A 5537-nucleotide genomic window follows, 5' to 3' on the forward strand; every position below is an offset into this window, starting at 1 on the left:
TATATATTAAAAAAGAAAAAAAATTCAAGAAGACCTAGAATAGGATTTTAAAAAACATCAACAGCAAAACTTAAGGATATTTCTGAATTTTTACATTCATTTTGTGTGACTAAGAATTCATAAAAATAATTTTAAGAGTTCTAGAAGGGATACCTGGATTAACTATAAACATGCAGGGGTACTTGGAAAATTATAGGTCAATATTGAAGGTTAAACTTTTTATTTACAAATTATTTTTCATAAAAAATGAATAAAGATCCTTTTTCATATTGATACCTGATATTCATATTGATTATTTGATACAAAAGTTTTCTAGAATGATAATTCAAATTCCATCAAGAAGTTAAGATTATCTATTTCAGTAGTCAAAATACAAATATAATTTGGGATGAGCACTGGGTGTTGTATGGAAACCAATTTGTCAATAAATTTCATTAAAAAAAATTAAAAAAAATACAAATATAAGAGCAAATAAACAATATTTGAGAAAAAATGAATTTGGTCTTGGTACTTTTAAGTATAAATTGATGTTATTACTTTCATCTAAAGTCTCCACTTATATATTACTATATACAACATGAACAAGATTGTTGACATGGAAGATAATAGCAAAAAACTCAGTTACCATCTGTCAATCATAGTTTTTCCTAATTTCAGCTCAACATAATTACATGTATATATACTATATGTCATCTCCCTTTTCACTTAAAAAGTCATGCCTACCTACTGTGTAATTTTCTTTTATTATAGGAAAGAATTACTGAATTGCCCTTGTTTTCAGATACAGAAAGAAAATTAAAAATTTTAAACCATAATTTTTTAATTATTACTCAAAGTTACAGCCTAAAATTTACAACCATAGTAATAAATGAGATCAATTAAATTAAATCAATTAAAGAGAGAATGTAGGTTGAGAAGAGCAGGTTCACATGGTAGGCCATGGCCAGGCCAGCCTGAGACCCTAATGATGCAAACAAAATGGGACATAAAGTATCTATTCTCTTGAATAGAAATTCTTTCAGCACAGTGGTAAGCCATAGTTAACATGCTTTACGGAGAAAATGTAGGAAAGGAGTAAGTATAAGACACCTGGTCTTTTACCAAGAGGGGAATAAAAGCCTGAAATTCTATGTTGGCAACAGAAATAATACATGACAGCCAGACATTCCCTATGTCCTTTCTACCTACCTCACCACTCCTTACAAGGCAAAGCCCACCAACCTGGCTATTACCCTCCCTGATGCACCAGTACAATAGCTATGCTCAAATAGGTCTTGGTAGTGGGCTCTCACCTTCCAGGTCAGACCCTAGTTTAGTTTTATTTCCAGATCTACCTCTGTAGCTAATTGTGAATTAGTAAGAATCAGAAAAACAACTGGATACAATTGTTATGGTCAGTACAGGCTATATAGTTTACAGGGCCTAGTGCAAAAGAGAAAATGAGGGACCCCTGTTCAAAAATTAACAAGAATATCAAGATAGCAATGCCAAAGCATTGAACCAGACCTGTTCTTTGTGCAAATGCACAGATCTCATGCCGGTGAAGCCAACTCTAGCTGTAGTCTAGAATAAACTAGTGATAGCATATACAATATGGGATCTCTGCATGGGCTTTCTATTATGGTCACATGGCATCATTCATAATCTAACAGTTGATCTAGTTAATCACAAAAAAGTATCAGGGTTAGAAAAGGAACCTCAGGACCAACACCTCTGACAGGGAATCCAGGTGCAAAAAATAAACCTAATTTGTCCCAGTAAAGGAAAAGAGGCAGCCCTAGGTGGAGGAGGACAACCCCTGTACCAGCCTTAGAGAATCAAATGACTGCAGGATTTGTCAATAGAAAAAAGCTCACACCAGCAGCCATCCAACTGGCTGCTGCCCCTAGAGGCAGGCAGTGGGCAGTGTCATAAGCTAAATGCCTGCAGGCTAGGGTCTTTCCAAGTTGTTATACTGAGTGATGGTATACATTCACAATGATAGCTGCTCAACCAGGACGAAGGGAAGTACCCTCTGATGCTCCTATTCATGCTACTTGTAGTGGCTGGTGTTTCAGGCCAGAGTATTCTAACAGAGCATGTATAAATGTGGGACCCAAACATAGTGCCTGATGAACACGCACTATGACACCAGCATAGCATAAAATGGGTCTAGGAAGAGCACAGCTCAAAGTAACATGGAAATGAACCAAGCCTACTGTAGGCCAAATAGAAAATTATGTAGCTCGTCTCCAAAATGATTTATAAAGATCCACAACTATCATTATCATTATCATTATCATTATCATTATTATTATTATTACACCACAACATGGCCTTGTGTAGTCACTTCCTACATTAGATCTTGGCATCTCAATGACTTGCTTTAACTAATAGAATATAGCAGAAATGATTAAAGCTTCTATTTGTTGTTCTTGGGAACGCTGAGCTTCCATATACAAAATTCAGCTATAGTGATGGGGAGACTACTGAAGAGGTTCTGAGAATGTATGGAGAAAGAAAGAGGCCAAAATCTCTACTTCCCAGTCAAACCATAAGGTGATTCCATTGCAGTTACCAGACTCTAAGCATGACCAAGAAATGAAACTCCCATTTAAACCCTGTCAACCAAAAGATATGGAGAAAATAAAATGGCTATTGTTTCAAGCCACTAAGTTTTCAAATGGTTCAGTCCATAGTACTAGATGAGCAAGCCTCTAGATGAATCCTCCATAGTCAGTCACCAAACTTCAAGTAAGGCCAGCTGAAGAGCCACCTAGCTTAGCCCAGTCAGCCCAGAAGAGAATCATGAAAATAATAAAATGGTTGTTTCAAGCCACCAAGCTTTGGGATAGTTTGGTCCACAGTAATAGATAACTGAAACAACAATGGTATTAGAGTTCCATCAGGGAAACAGGATCACTATGAATATTCCAGAGCAGGGAATTTATTGAAGGATTTAAGCTGTGTAAGTAAAGAACTGAAGGAGTTGGAGGATCAGAAAAAAAGTTACTACCAAGCCTCCCTGAAGCACTGGAGTTGGTTTTTGGTGTTAGATGTTGGAAGCTTAGCAAGACCAAGAAACAGAATAATACTGTGAAGGGGGCTGATATAGAAGACTTTCAGATTTCAAGCAAATGTCTCTTTTGACCAACTCTAACCCAAAATCCTTCAGTTTCTGGGAAATGTAGCCTAGTTTCTCCAACTTGCCTCAGAAAGGCCACATCAGACATGGAAGAATGCAACAAATGACAGCTGTGGAATAGCAAGGAATTTCCTTACATGGAGGTGTGTGAACCTCCCCCAGACTAATAATAAAATAAATAATAAAGTAATAAGTAAATCATTTATAAATAATATATAAATAACTACAAAGTAATTATAAATATATGAATAAATAAAATGACTTACATTTTAAAATAAATAGTTTTAAAAGACAACAGGCAGGAGGTTATGAGCTTGTGTGACCTGGTTGATTACTCACTCCACATTGGTGGCATTGAATACAGAACATGGAAGCTCAGGGGTAGCCATTAAGCATAACACAAAGTTACAAATGACCTTAATGAGACCAATTTATGGTAAAGGAAAAATGGGCTGTAAATAAACAGAGAAAGTATGTAAACACAATCCTTTCAAGAATCTTAACTGTGAAATAGAGCATATAGAAGGAGCAGAAAATGGGAGAAGTAATGTGTGGTTAAGAGAGGTTTGATCTGTAGAACAAGGAACTGCTATGTTTTATGGTAAATACTATAGAAATATTTGATATTTTAAGCTCCATATATACAAACTGATTTAATTTTTTTTAAATTTTTAAGTATTTGGAGACAGACTTTGGTATAGAATTGAACTATGGTTAAGCCTTAGTTCTGTCTTTTTTAAAAATCAGATACTAGTACCCACCTCCAAGTGTTGTGGGTACTAGAACCCACATTAGAAAATGAGAGGTAATCAGCCCCATTCCTGAACATAGTTAGTGCTCAATTTATGGCAGCTTTTTTTTTTAGTTTTTTAACATGTATTTATTTTTTAGAGACAGAGCACAAGCAGGGAAGGGGCAGAGAGAGGGAAACACACAGAATCCAAAGTAGGCTCCAGGCTCTGAGCTGTCAACACAGTCCAAAGTGGGGCTCGAACTCACAAACCATGAGATCATGACCTGAGCCCAAGTTGGTCACTTAACTGGCTGAGCAACCCAGGTGTATGGCAGCTTTTATGTTAAGAAGCTTTGTACTACTGTGTCCCAAACTCAGAGGTCTTAACACTGAGAACCACCTGTCCAACAGTCAGTCAGTTTATGAAGCTCATACTAATTGCCATCATTCTGCAGCAAGGTGCTGTGGAAAAGTGGTGAATGAAACATATTCTCTCAGTCCTCATGGAGATTACAGCCTTGCAGGAAAGCCAAACATTAAGCAAATCACAAGATATAAATAACTACATGTTTTCAAAGTGGTCTGAAGCATCATTAAGTTACAGAGATTTATCAAGCCCGTCACAAATAAAATCCTCACCATTCACACATCTGACCCTCCATTCATAGTCAGATTTCCCAGGAACACACTGGTTTTGTCCTCATTATGGGACCTTTGCTATTGAAACAGGATAAAATTTCATACTTACCCAGATTCCACTTTTCTGAAATCAATTATGAAGGCCCAAATCTGAGAACGAGAAGTGTTCCAGATTCCAAGAATGGAGTGATCTATGTATCCCAGATTTCTTTTTTTTTTAATTTTTTTAATGTTTATTTATTTCTGAAAGAGAGACAGAGCATGAACAGGGGAGGGTCAGAGAGGGAGACAGAGAATCTGAAGCAGGCTCCAGGCTCTGAGCTGTCAGCACAGAGCTCAACGTGAACTCACAGACTGTGAGATCATGAACTGAGCCACCCAGGCACCCCATGTATCCAAGATTTCAAGCTCAGGATATTGCCAGCCATATCTCCTTACAGTAAGGGAGAGGTACTGGGTCAGCCAAGCTACGCTATCACCAACCCCAGTACCCTAAACATTCCCCAGTATAAGAGAACTAGGAGAAAGAAAAGGGGGTTGGTCTGTTGGTAGTAAATCTCAGGAAGCCACATAAATTAAGAGATGGTAATTTATACCAACATTGTTGTTGAGCCACTAGATGGGCAGAGTTCTAGATGTTGCAAGACTGAAGAAACAGGCAAGAGAGAGAAGGTGAAAAAGAGAGGTCTGCCAGTGGAATCACCTGCATGCACTAAGGATTTCATGCATGTTTGATGCATTAAAGAATATGGTTTCTTACTAACTGAGGGGAATTCCAGAAGACGACAGTATAACTTAGTTGGATCTCCTATGCCAAGAAATTGTGTAGAGAGAAGAGCCTTACAGGACCCGCCTAAGAACCTGCTAGAGACCAGCTTTGAACACACGCCACTCTGAGTGACATCTGAAACCACACAACAGCAAGAGAGGCTCAAGACACTGGCATCTCCTATTCCTCCTACCCAAGATTTAAATAGAATATCCCTAGGAAAAGGGAGAGGCAGCTAATTGGGACTGAGCCCATATACCCTCTGCTACCAC

The sequence above is a fragment of the Prionailurus bengalensis genome, chromosome C1 (genome assembly GCF_016509475.1).
Source record: "Prionailurus bengalensis isolate Pbe53 chromosome C1, Fcat_Pben_1.1_paternal_pri, whole genome shotgun sequence".
Taxonomy (NCBI): domain Eukaryota; kingdom Metazoa; phylum Chordata; class Mammalia; order Carnivora; family Felidae; genus Prionailurus; species Prionailurus bengalensis.